Raw genomic sequence first — 14,576 nt, 5'->3', positions numbered from 1 at the left:
TGGGCACGTCTGTAAAGCTATACTTCAGGCCTAACCTCAGTTAAGACTGGGTCCGTCTCAATTAATTGCAATAATTAATCATATTAATAAATATTGGTTGAAGAAAACCAACACCAATCGCACAGAATATCAGTTACCGAGGTATGTTTCCCGCAGAGAAAGGGTGCTTTGGTTGCCAAAATAGGAAACGATCTAATTAAATTTTGCTTGAAGATGCTTAATAAGTTTGGAAGGAAGTTACCAGTCTAACCACACCAGATTTGTATGCCACATATTCTAATCAGAACCGCCAATATGAGTTGGACGGCGGCGGGGTGCGGCATGATCGGTTGAAGGCATGCATTAGTTTTACTTGCATTTAAGTGCAGTTGGAAACCACGAAGAAGAGTGGTCTGGCATTGAAGCTTGTTGGAGGTTAGTTAACACAGTGTCCAAAAAGGCCAGAAGTATACAGAAATGGTCGCCTGCGTTAGAGGTGGATCAATAATCACAGCAGCAAGAACATCATTGATTAAACAGAGAAAAAGTCGGCCCGAGAATTAACCCTGTGGCACACCCATAGAGACTGCCAGAAGTCAGACAGCAGCCCTCCGATTTGACACACTTGAACTCTATCTGAAAGTAGTTGGGTGAACCAGGCGAGGCATCATTTGAAAAACCAAGGCTGTGAATCTGCCAATAAGAATGCCAGTGATTGACGAAGCGAAAGCCTTGGCCAGGTCGTAATACAGCTGCACAGTATTTGTCTCTTACGATGGCAATTATGATATCTTAGGACCTTGAGCGTGGCTGAGGATGCACCCATACCAGCATCGGAAACCAGATTGCAAAGCGGAAAGGACGGTGCGATTCAAGTGTCGTATCTGTTGTTAACTTGGCTTTCAAAACCTTAGAAAGGTCCAGACCTTAGGTCCAGATTTTGCAGCTCTTCAAGAACATCACTATCTGGATTTGGCTGAAGAGAAATAGGGGAGGCTTGGGCACAGTGCGTTGGGGTGCAGACTGTTGACCAGGTTAGGGTGCCAGGTGGAAAGATGGCCAGCCGTGAAAAAATGCTTATTAAAATTCTCAATTATGTGGATTTATCCGTGTGACAGTGTCCTAGCCTCAGTGCAGTAGGTAGCTGGAAGGGAAGTGCTCTTATTTCGCCACTGGCACTTAACATGTCCCAGAACTTTTTGAGTTTGCGCGCAGATGCAAATTCAGTTTGAAAAAGCTAGCCTTTGCTTTCCAACTGCCTGTGTATATTGTTACTAATTTCCCAAAACGTTGCATATCCGGGAGCCTAATTCGATGCTAATACCCGTACGCGCAGAGATGTTTGTAGAGACTCAAGGCAGTCAGGTCTGATGAACCATTGCTATAACTTTCCTGGTTCAAACCATTTTTTGAAATGGGGCAACTTATTTGAACACTTTAAAGAAAACCAGGCAATCTTCACTACGGAATGAGGTTCAACAATCCCCAGGTACCTCTGCCAGTCGATTAGAAAGCCTGCCGCTGAAGTTGTTTTAGGATAGTTGACATGATAAGGCGTGGTCGTTTAGACCGCAGACCCATTACAGACAAAAGCAATGAGCAGTGATCACTAAACCTGGTTAAACATTAGAGTGTATTTGGGCAGTTGTTAGGATGAGCCCTATGCACCCTATGAGGTGCCGTGTTTACGATTGGTTACCTGTAGGTCATTGATAATGTTGTTGAGATTGAGGCATCAAGCTAGCTTGTAGGAAGGCTGCTGTTAACATGTCCCAGTTTAGTCACCTAACATCACGAACTCTGAAGCATGGGGCAGATAAACTTCACATACTGTGTCCAGGGCACAAGACTGGGCAGAAGTGATCTATAGCAAAGTCAGTGTAGAGACTTGTTCTGGAAAGGTGGATTTTTAAAAGTAGAAGCTCAAATGTTTGCACAGACCTGATAGTAAGACATCTTATCTCGGCCAGTAGATTGCACTCGGCAAGATTGCCCCTTTGGCAGTTCTATCTTCAGAAAATGGTTTAGTTGGGGATGACATTTCAGTGTTTTGGTGCCTTCCTAAACCAGAATCATACCAAGGTAGGACAGAGTGGCTAAACATGAATAAAACAAACTTAGGGAAGGAGGCTTCAATGTAACAGCATGAAACCAAGGATTTTACCGGAATACAAAGTCAACAATAAAGCCCTGGGAATGGCCTGGATTTAACCTCACATCACCAGGAGAGCAGAAGAGTAGATAAGGAGGCTAAGGGCTATAAGAACTGTCGTCTAGGTACGTTCGAACAGAAGTAAAAGCAGCAAGTTTCTGGTACGCAGAGTAGATTCAATGCAATGTACAGTCAAAGTATGTAGGATGTGAATACAATTAGTGTAAACCTACGCATTGATGACGATGAAGAGTATTGTCCTAGAGACATAAATAAACCAGGGTAGGTCACCGCATGTGTGAGAGGTGGACAAGAATGTTAAGCGAGCATAAATATGCAGTCTGAGGCCTCTACAGTTGAGTCCATACAGAAATGTTCAGATCGATGAAAGAACGACTTACCGCACAGAGCCCGGACCCTCAACCCCATCAACACCTTTGGGATGAATTGGAGCACTGCAGCTAGCCTAATCACCCAACATCATGCCTGACCTAACTAACGCTCTTGTGGCTGAAATAAGCAAGTCCCCGCAGCAAGTTTCCAACATTTAGTGGAAGCCTTCCCCAGAAGATGGAGCTTTTCTTCCAAAAGAATACCTAACAGTTAAAAAGTAAAGCTTCATACAGTGTTGGTGTATGGTGTCCATGTGTAAAAGACTTAAGTAAAAAATACTTTTACAAGATTACTAATAGCTTTTTGAGTATGTTACAGTACTTTACGATTTATATTTTTGACACCCATTTTACTTTGTACTTCACGTACATTCCTATAGAAAATAATGTACTGTTTTAACTTTTTTCCATGACCATTTTTTTTCCCCCTGGGGAAACCCCCAAAAAACCCCCCAAAAAAAGTATTCGTTACATTCTTTGAACGCGCTTAGCAGTCAAATCATGCACTTATCAAGAGATTATCCTGTCAGCCCTACTGCCTCTGATCTGGTGGACTCACTAAACGCACATCTCATTGTAAATGATGTCTGAGTTTTGGAGTGCCCCTTCTATCTCTAAATTAAAAACAAGAAAAATGTGCTGTTTGTTTGCTTAATATAAGGAATAAATAATGGATACTTCTACTTAGTTATAATTTAGCAAATACATTACTTTTGATACTAATACATTAAAACAAATAAACTTATTTTACCAAGTAGTATTGTACTGGTGACTCTTCACGTTTACTTAGTCATTTTCTATTGAGGGATATTTACCTCAAGTATGACAATTGGTACTTTTCCACCACTGCGTTGTCAGCATTGTCAAATTCAGTGTTCCACCAATTTTCATGATGAATGCTAGCTAAGCTGTGTAAGGATGATTGTTAGCTTGACCCGTTCACTAAGTAACACTCTGGCGAAAGCACGCTGCAGTGGCAGTATATTGTCAGCAGTCAATTTTTATTGATGGTATATATTTCAGGTAAAAACTACCAGGAATTCAGTGGCTACAGCGCCTACAATCGATGAAAAACATAGCTAAAACCAGTGAATTGAACATGTGTCCCAGCTATCTGCCATCCTAACCCCTACTCAGAGTAAGCTATGTTATGTCTTGTGTGTGTGTTGTGTGTGTGTGTGGGTGTGTGTGGTGTGTGTGTGTGTGTGTGATGTGTGTGGTGTGTGTGTGTGTGTGTGTGTGTGTGTGTGTGTGTTGCTGTGGTGTGTGTGTGTGTGTGTGGTGTTGGATCGATAATCTGTGTGTTGTGAATGCGTGTTGTGCGTGCATGACTTTGTCTCCTCATCTGAGAGCATGATAACCCTGATGCCAGGTGCATCTGAAAGAAGACACTTTGTGGCCACAGCTGAATCTCAATCCCCTGGTTAATCTCATGTGTTCACTTTATGAACTCTAACCTCTAACACTGATTCCTTCATACAACTTGTTGCTTTCCCAAATGGCACCCTATTTCCCTTTATGGTGCTCTACTTTTGACGAGGCCCATAGGGCTCTGGTGGTCAACGATAGTGCATTATATAGTGAACAGGATACACAAGGGTAAAAGCCCAGACCATGTCTACCCTTCACCCTCTGCTCTTTTATTAGGTCTCTCCTCTCTGTAATCCAGACGCAGGAGAACGGGAAGCGATTGGAGACAGAGGATCCATCCTAAATGGTACCCAATTCCACAACAGTAAAATGGGCTAAAAGAATTCCTGGAATTATTCCAAGTGGTTTTTCCCAGTTGATGTTACAGAGATGGTATCTAACGGTGTTTGTTTTGAGATGTAACTAAGTGTTTGTTTTAGAGATGGTAACAAGTGTTTTGAGATGGTACTGTTTGTTTTGGAGATGGTAACTAGTGTTTGTTTTAAGATGGAACTAAGGTTTTGAGATGTATCTAAGTGTTTGTTTGGAGATGGTAACTAAGTGTTGTTTTGAGATGGTATCTAAGTTTTGTTTTGGAGAGGTAACTAAGTGTTTGTTTTGAGAGTGGTATCTAATGTTTTTTGAGATGGTAACTAATGTTTGTTTTTAGAGATGTATACTAAGTGTTTGTTTTGGAGATGGTATCTAATGTTTGTTTTGGAGATGGTAACTAGAGGTTGTTTTAAGAGATGGTAACTAAGTGTTGTTTTGGAGATGTATTCTAAGTGTTTGTTTTGAGAGATGGTAACTAAGTGTTTGTTTTGGAGATGGTATCTAAGTGTTGTTTTGGAGATGGTAACTAAGTGTTTTTTTGGAGTGGTATCTAAGTGTTTTGTTGGAGATGGTAACTAAGTGTTTGTTTTGGAGATGGTAACTAAGTGTTTTGTTTGGAGGATGGTATCTAAGTGTTTGTTTTGGAATGGTACTAAGTGTTGTTTTGAGATGGTAAACTAAGGTTGTTTGGAGATGGTACTAGTGTTTTTTGAGATGATCTAAGTGTTTGTTGGAGATGGTATCTAATGATGTTTTGGAGATGGTAACTAAGTGTTTGTTTTGGAAGATGGAACTAAGTGTTTGTTTTGGAGATGGTACTAAGTGTTTGTTTGAGATGATAATTAATGGTGTGTTTGGAGATGGTAACTAAGTGTTTGTTTTTTGGAGATGGTAAACTAAGTGTTTTTTTGGAGATTGTAACTAATGTTTGTTTTGAGATGGTAACTAAGTGTTTGTTTTAGAATGGTATCTAAGTGTTTGTTTTAGAGATGGTAACTAAGTGTTTGTTTTGGAGATGGTAACTAAGTGTTTGTATTTGAGATAATCTAAGTGTTTGTTTTGGAGATGGATCTAATGTTTTGAGTGGTAACTAAGTGTTTGTTTTTTGGAGATGGTAACTAAGTGTTGTTTTGGAGATGGTAACTAAGTGTTTGTTTTGGAGATGGTAACTAAGTGTTTTTTTTTGAGATGTAACTAAGTGTTTGTTTTAGAGATGTAACTAGTTTGTTTTGAGATGGTAACTAAGTGTTTGTTTTGGAGATGGTAACTAAGTGTTTGTTTTGGAGATGTAACCAAGGTTTTTGGAGATGTAACTAAGTGTTTGTTTTTGAGATGGTAACTAATGTTTGTTTTGGAGATGGTAACTAAGTGTTTGTTTTTGAGATGGTAATAAGTGTTTTTTATACTCTGATCCATTTTACTCATTGAAGTTTATTAGAAACAGTGGTTGTGACTATTACAGCAAACCGAGGGCGCTTTATCACCCTTTGTATCCCCCTATTAAGTTATTAATGTACATTTGAATATTTCAAGCAGATAACTGACAAAACCAGTGTTCAAATAGTAAAGATTTAACTTTCTGTTCTCTCATAAGACGTAATTTTGAACAAAGGACGATTCTTTAAATGTTTTTTAGTTGCCCCTATCATGTTTACAATCCCAAGTCTGATATCTCCTAACCCTCCCCTCTCTTCCCTTCAGGTCCGCTCCAAAGATGTTTACACTACAGTGGCACACACACACACACACACACACACACACACACACACACACACACAACACACAACACACACACACACACACAACACACACACACACACACACACACACACACACACACACACACACACACACACACACAACACATTACTACAGTATTACGTCAGTCCTCGGACTGGTGAGTTTAGGGAACGGTGAGAGAAATGGTCCATCTCGAACCACAGTCCTGACCTTCACAGTGTTATTGCTTCCCATATCTCCGGGAACTCTTTGTGTTTGGGCTCAACCACTGGGATCTTTGGGGTGGTGGTTGTTGTGTGTGGTGGTGGTGTGGTGTTGTGTGTGTGTGTTGTGTGTGTGTTGTGTGTGTGTGGCTCTTAACCACTGGGGATGTGTGTGTGTGGTGTGTGTGTGTGGTGTGTGGTGTGTGGTGTGTGTGTATGCTGTGTGTGTGTGTGTGTGTGTGTGCTCAACCACTGGGATTGTGGTGGTGTGTGTGTGTGTGTGTTGTGTGTGTGGTGGTGTGTGTGTGTGTGTGTGTGTGTGTGTGTGGTGTGTGTGTGTGTGTTGTGTGTGTCACACTGGGATGTGTGTGTGTGTTGGTGTGTTGTGTGTGTGTGTGTGTGTGGTGTGTGTGTGTGTGTGTGTGTGTGTGTGTGTGTGTTGTGTGTGTGTGTGTGTGGTGTGTGCACAGGAAGCAATGTAAAAACACACACCAGCACGCCCACACACACACATACTGTACACACACACACCAGTGGTTCTCTTCTGAAGGAGAATACTGAGAACCCTGCATCAGGGCCATCAAGGGAAAGTCCTGCGTGTGTGTGTGTGTGTGTGTGTTGTGTGTGTGTGTGTGTGTGTGTGTGTGTGTGTGTGTGTGTGTGTGTGGTGTGTGTGTGTGTGTGTGTGTGTGTGTGGTGTGTGTGGTGTGTGTGGTGTGTGTGTGTGTGTGTGTGTGTGTGTGTGTGTGTGTGGTGCGTGCGTGTCATCCAGAGCCTCAGAAACTGGAGCAAGTCCCAGTGTTGTCACCGCAGTCTCTTTGATACGGGTTATTTGACCTCTCCACTCCCTATAAATCTTTCATATCCAACGGTGGATGCTGAAGTTATTGGACCCTTTATTCGGCAAACAGTGAAATGTACAAAACATTAGAGAAACACTTCCTAATATTGAGATGCACTCCATTTGCCCACATATACAGTCAAGGGTGTAAATCTACAAATTTACTCGAAAAGCAAGGCACTCCGGGAAATATTTGAATAAGGCTTTACTCTAAGCAGTTTTTAATTTAACACTGTTCCGTGTCTATATGGGTTCACAGACTCCACACTTTCAGTGTTGATTTAAAAAAAATAATGAACACAGAAAATGTTTTATCATAAGTCCATGTCCCAGGCCATTTGTTGTGTAGATCCATATACACTGAGTGTACAAACTATAAGAACACCTTCCTAATATTGAGTTGCACCCCTCCCCCTCCCCACATTTGTCTGGCCGCCTTTGGTGGTGGACCATTCTTGATACACACGGAAACTGTTGAGCATGAAAAACCCAGCAGCGTTGCAGTTCTTGACACACTCAAACCGGTGTGCCTGGCACCTACTACCATACCACGTTCAAAGGCAATTCAATCAAATTGTCTCAAGGCTTAAAAATCCTTCTTTAACCTGTCTCCTCCCCTTCATCTACACTGATTGAAGTGGATTTAAGGAATTGTAGATTCCACGTAGATTCACCTGGTCAGTCTATGTCGTGGAAAGAGCCGTTCCTGATGAGAGACAAACAGAAACCTAGTAGTACAGCAGACCCATCGCCAGTAAAACTAACTGTACTCATGCAGCGAAGATTCTGCTGGATCTTGTCTATGGTGGAATGTCTAAAGTCAGAAAAAAAAGCCAGTGCGTGTGTGTGTGTGTGTGTGTGTGTGTGTGTTGTGTGTGTGTGTGTGTGTGTGTGTGTGTGTGTGTGTGTGTGTGTGTGTGTGTGCACACATGTGTGACTAATTGCCTTACCTACATGTCTTCATAATTGCGTTGTTTGGTGTGTCTGTGCCTGTCTTCCGCATATTGACTGCCAGGACAAAAGGAGATGTAAGGTACAGAAGTCAACAACAACTGTGTGTGTCTGTTTGTTGACTGAGTGTTCATAATACAACAAGTAGCTCATGATCTCTTATATGTTGTGTAACCCCCCCCCCCCACACCCCACACACACACACACTGAGAGGGCAGTAAATATTGGGTCCCACCCTAACCGTTCCCCCCTGATGCCTATTCCCTGAGAAATAGTTCTGCGTTGCTCCATTGATACAAACTCATATATGTTTTCTATCTGTTAATCTGACCCGATGAAAGATTAATCTGATCCCAGGTCTGTGGTTAGGGGTAGAGGCTACATCCCATTTCCCTACATAGTGCACAACTTTTGACCAGAGCCCTTGTGCACTAAATAGAGAATAGGGTTTCTATTTGGGACGTAACCAGTCGACCCCCAGGGATATTCCCCATCTTGTATGTGTGTCATTGTTTTAGTTGAGGAGCAGCTTCAGTAGCCTGCTGTCCATCAGTAGTGGTATGAAACGTGACGACCTTACGTAGAGTACCAGACACACGCACGCACACACACACACACACGCACACAGTGATGATAAAATGCCAGGAGCATCTTCACCTGTAGCGTGACAGAGCATCACCAAATAAACAAAACACGTTGGGTGCATCCCAAATGGCACCCTATTCCCCATATAGTACACTACTTTAGATCAGAGCTCTGTGGGTCCTGGCCAAAAGTAGTGCACTAAATAGGTAATRGGGTACTATYTGGGACGTARACCTGTTAATGACATAGTGAAGGCTAAAAACAGACCTGTACTCACCTGGTACAATATGCAGACAACAACTGAACAAGTGCAGTGTCTTTTTGACGGCAGAAAAAGTATTGGGAACTACTGTAGAAGAACATTGCTATGTAAGGTCCAAGTATTACATTAACACATTGTTTTACATATTCTCTGACACTCTCTCTCTCTCCTGCTCTCCCTCTCTCTGGACGCTCTCTCTCTCCTCTGTCCCTCCCTCTCCCTTTCTCTGACACTCTCTCTCCTGCTCTCCCTCTCTCTGGGCTCTCCCTCTCTCTGGGCCCACCCCCTTGTCTTTCCCTCTCTCCCTCCCTCGCTCACTCTCTTTCAATTCAATTTTCAATTTAAGGGTCTCTCGCGCTCTCCCTGGGCTCTCCCTGGTCTCTCTCTCCCTCCCTCTCTCCTTCTCTCCCTCCCTCTCTCTCTCTCCCCCTCCCTCCCTTCCTCCCTCTCTCTCCCTCTCATTCTCTCTCTCCCATGGCAAGACATAAGTTGAGCAGTAGCAGCAGGTTTAGCAGCAGCCTGAAGTCTTTGTGATGGCATGCCCAAAGAATTCCTGTCCAACATTTCACATTTCACTGCTTTGCCTCCTCAGGACACTCCAATGCCTATCCCTCTCAAACACTCTGCTTCTGTTCTCTGATTAWATCACTATAATGTCATATTGTGTTCATACCATTTCCATTGTTCTGTGTCTAACAGAGAGACAAGGGATCTGTCCCAAATCACACCCTATTCCCTACGGGYCCTGGTCGAATGTAGTTCACTACAGAGGGAATTGGGTGCTATTTGGGACAGAGCCARGTATTTCCATCTCTGACTACATTGTCACGGGAGCAGGGTTGCAAAAGTCCAGGAACTTTCAATAAATTGAAGGTTATATTACAATAATAATTTTCTGACCTCTTCATCAGTGAAATCCACATCTGTTAGCTTTTTCAAACACTTTAAAACTGGCAGCAACGATTTTCAAAACACTCCAACATACACAATAAACCCACAGATGACTAACTACAGTAACAYTCTGAGTAACGGTTACAGATGATCTTTGTTGCTGTTGATACGACTGTGATATGTTGTTGTTTTCCTACTTTAGTTGAATGCACCGACTGTACGTCACTCCAGATAAGAGCATACATGTGAAAACAAACACTTGCAACGCATGCTAGGTATTATTCAAATGAGTACGAAATCTAGGAATGGTTTGTCAAGGCTCCACAGAAGCTGTGTGTGTGGGCGTGTCTTGACAGGCTTTGTTAACACATTTAATTGGCAAAAACAATGGAAACTGGATCTCAGCCGAATGTGTTCGTTCAGTATGAATACAAYGTAATATATATCTGCACCATATTCCTGACGTTCAGATTCAACGCAACAAAATGAGCATTCTAGATAATATGACAACACTCACCTCTTCTGTGGTTATAGAGCCACAACACTCAGGCTATATGGAAAAGATCCTGCTTGTTTCTTTGACTTGGTTGTAGCCTGGTTTAGCCTGGTCTAGCCCACGTCTATCCCACCGTTAGTTTAATCTGGTTATATCCCAGTTAGTCTTCCTCAGATCCCTGCAGCCAGTCAGTGTGTGAGAGTCCTCCACCTCCAACGCTCCCCTACTAACACTGAACACTGCTGCCTGCCTGCTGCTTGCGGAAAGACCGGATCCTTGAAACAAGTGGAGAGGGGTGGGGGGGATTGTTTATTTCACTTTTGTTTATGATCTATTCCACTTGCTTTGGCAATATAAACATGTTTCCCTTGTCAATAAAGCCCTTTGAATTGAGTTGAATTGATAGAGGTGTGAAGTAGCTGTAAGTGGATTCAACAGTTTGTCTGGACAAATGAAACAGATTGTTCTTCCAACGTTTTGTTGAGAATCATCTGTTGTAGGTCAATCGTTTTGAATGATGTACATGTTTAAGTAATCCAAGTTGAGCCTGAGGGTACAAAAGGTCTGATTGGATATCGTGGTGATAATAACACTGTGATGTGAGAAGGATTTAATTAAACAGCACTGACATTTACATTTGTCGACTTGGAAAGAAGCCAGAATAGTCAAGATGTCAGAAAACAATACCCCTCATGCTGCTACATGTCTAGTCATTATAGCAGAGGTCTTAAAAGGATGCTGACATATCGAACTCCTTAAACCATGCCTTTCTGCTGACGTGAACATTAAGTTGACGGAGTCACAACAACGTCAAGAGCCGTCTACTGTTTGATGGAAATCCTAACTTCACTCACTTACCTTAGTCACTCACTTACCTTAGACACACACACACACATTCTGTAACCAGCTCCTTGTCGTGATGACAAGGCTCAGTGATTTCTGTAAATCAAAACTCTCCATTCTAAAGAAGAAATKAATGCTTGACAGATGATTGCTGCCTCATAGGGCTCTGGTTAAAAATAGGGCTCTGCACTATATTGTATATTTGCATTATCTATGCTTAGTCACTTTAATAACTCTACCTACATGTACATATTACCTCAATTACCTYGACTAACCGGTGCCCCCGCACATTGACTCTGCAGTTTAAAAAAAAGAAAAAAGTAAGAGATAAAAGTAACAAATAATTAAAGAGCAGCAGTAAAATAACAATAGCGAGACTATATACAGGGGTGGTACCGGTACAGAGTCAATGTGGAGGCTATATACAGGGGTGGTACCAGTACAGAGTCAATGTGGAGGCTATATACAGGGGTGGTACCGGTACAGAGTCAATGTGGAGGCTATATACAGGGGTAAATCTGTATATAGCCTCCAACATTGACTCTGTACCGGTACCCACCTGTATATAGCCTCCACATTGACTCTGTACCGGTACCCTGTTATATAGCTCCACATTGACTCTGTACCGGTACCACCTGTATATAGCCTCCACATTGACTCTGTACCGGTACCCTCTGTATATAGCCCCCATTGACTCTGTACCGGTACCACCTGTATATAGCTCCACATTGACTCTGTACCGGTACCCCTGTATATAGCCTCCACATTGACTCTGTACCGGTACCCCTGTATATAGCCTCCACATTGACTCTGTACCGGTACCCCTGTATATAGCCTCCAATTGACTCTGTACCGGTATCCTGTATATTCCTCCACATTGACTCTGTACCGGTACCCTGTATATAGCCTCCACATTGACTCTGTACCGGTACCCTGTATATGAGCTCCACATTGACTCTGTACCGGTACACCTGTATATAGCCTCCACATGTACTCTGTACCGGTACCCTTGTATATAGCCCTACACATTGACTCTGTACCGGTACCCCTGTATATAGCCTCCACATTGACTCTGTCCGGTACCCCCTGTATATAGCCTCCACATTGACTCTGTACGGTACACCTGTATATAGCCTCCACATTGACTCTGTACCGGTACCACTGTATATAGCCTCCACATTGACTCTGTACGGTACCCCTGTATATAGCTCCACATTGACTCTGTACCGGTACCCCTGTATATAGCCTCCACATTGACTCTGTACGCGGTACCCCCTGTATATAGCCTCCACATTGACTCTGTACCGGTACCCCTGTATATAGCCTCACATTGACTCTGTACCGGTACCCCCTGTATATAGCCTCCACATTGACTCTGTACCGGTACCCCTGTATATAGCCTCCACATTGACTCTGTACCGGTACCCCTGTATATCCCTCCACATTGACTCTGTACCGGTACCCCTGTTATATAGCCTCCCACATTGACTCTGTACGGTACCACCTGTATATAGCCTCCACATTGATCTGTACCGGTACCTGTATATAGCCTCCACATTGACTCTGTACCGGTACCTGTTAATACGCCTCCACATTGACTCTGTACCGTACCACTGTATATAGCCTCCACAATTGACTCTGTAACGGTACTCCTGTATATGCCTCACTATTGCTCTGTACCGGTACCGATGTATATAGCCCCACATTGACTCTTACCGGTACCCCTGTAATATAGCTCCACATTGACTCTGTACCGGGTACCTCCTGTATATAGCCTCCACATTGACTTCTGTACCGGTACCCTGTATATAGCCTCCACATTGACTCTGTCCAGGTACTCCCTGTTTAGCCTCCATGACTCTGTACCGGTACCCCCTGTATATAGCCTCCACATTGACTCTGTACCGGTACCACTGTTATAGTCTCCACATTGACTCTGTACCGAGTACCTGTATATAGCCTCCACAATTGACTCTGTACCGGTACCACTGTATATAGCCTCCACATTGACTCTCGTACCGACTGTATATAGCCTCCACATTGACTCTGTACGGTACCCCCTTATATAGCCTCCACATTGACTCTGTACCGGTACCCCCTTATATAGCCTCCACATTGACTCTGTACGGTACCACCTGTATAAGCCTCCACATTGACTCTGTACTACAGTACCTCTGTATATACCTCCACATTGACTCTGTTCCGTACCACTGTATATAGCCTCCACATTGACTCTGTACGTACCTGTTATGTACACTTGATCTACCGGTACCCTGTTATAGTCCACATTGACTCTGTACGGTACCACCTGTATATAGCCTCCACATTGACTCTGTACCGTACCACCTGTATATAGCCTCCACATTGACTCTGTACGTACACCCTGTATATAGCTCACATTGACTCTGTACACGGACCCCTGTATATAGCCTCCACATTGACGTTCTGTACCGGTAACCTGTATATAGTCCTCCACATTGACTCTGTACCGTACCACCTGTATATAGCCTCCACATTGACTCTGTACGGTACCCCTGTATATAGCCTCCACATTGACTCTGTCCGGTACCCCTGTATATAGCCTCCACATTGACTCTGTACCGTACACACCTGTATATAGCCTCCACATTGACTCTGTACGGTACACCCCTGTATATAGCCTCCACATTGACCTCTGTACCGGTACCACCCTGTTATAGCCTCCACATTGACTCTGTACCGTACCACCTGTATATAGCCTCACATTGACTCTGTACCGTAACCACTGTATATAGCCTCCACATTGACTCTGGTAACGTACCACTGTATATAGCCTCCACATTGACTCTGTACCGTAACTAACCCTGTATATAGCCTCCACATTGACTCTGTACCGGTACCACCTGTATATAGTCCACATTGACTCTGTACTGTCTCTGTATTAGCCTCCACATTGACTCTTGTACCGGTACCACCCCTGTATATAGTCTCGCTATTGTTATTTTACTCGCTGCTCTTTAATTATTTGTTACTTTTACTTCTTACTTTTTCTTTTTTTTTAAACTGCAGAGTCAATGGCGGGGGCACCGTTAGTCGAAGGTAATTGAGGTAATAGACATGTAGGTAGAGTTATTAAAGTGACTAAGCATAGATAATGCAAATATACAATATAGTGCAGAGCCCTATTTTTAACCAGAGCCCTATGAGGCAGCAATCATCTGTCAAGCATTCATTTCTTCTTTAGAATGGAGAGTTTTGATTACAGAAATCACTGAGCCTTGTCATCACGACAAGGAGCTGGTTACAGAATGTGGTGTGTGTGTGTCTAAGTATAGTGAGTTGAAGTTAGGATTTCCATCAAACAGTAGACGGCTCTTGACGTTGTTGTGACTCCGTCAACTTAATGTTCACGTCAGCAGAAAGGCATGGTTTAAGGAGTTCGATATGTCAGCATCCTTTAAGACTCTGCTATAATGACTAGACATGTAGCAGCATGAGGGGTATTGTTTTCTGATCTTG

The 14,576-nt window shown here is 43.0% G+C and overlaps 1 protein-coding gene across 1 annotated transcript in view; it reads right to left on the bottom strand.

Annotated features, from left to right (window-relative positions):
• The window catches only part of LOC112072631 (complement C1q tumor necrosis factor-related protein 1), a 30,877-nt gene extending 20,399 nt beyond the window's left edge, over positions 1 to 10,478 (bottom strand). The window contains exon 1 of the mRNA XM_024140012.2: positions 10,257 to 10,478. The gene's annotated coding sequence lies outside the window, so the exon portion shown is untranslated. The remainder of the gene's footprint in view (positions 1 to 10,256) is intronic.
• Positions 10,479 to 14,576: the final 4,098 nt, after the last annotated feature.

Source organism: Salvelinus sp. IW2-2015, unplaced genomic scaffold (assembly GCF_002910315.2).
Source record: "Salvelinus sp. IW2-2015 unplaced genomic scaffold, ASM291031v2 Un_scaffold1984, whole genome shotgun sequence".
Classification (NCBI taxonomy): Eukaryota; Metazoa; Chordata; class Actinopteri; order Salmoniformes; family Salmonidae; genus Salvelinus; species Salvelinus sp. IW2-2015.
This window is presented reverse-complemented; position numbering and strand designations above follow the sequence as displayed.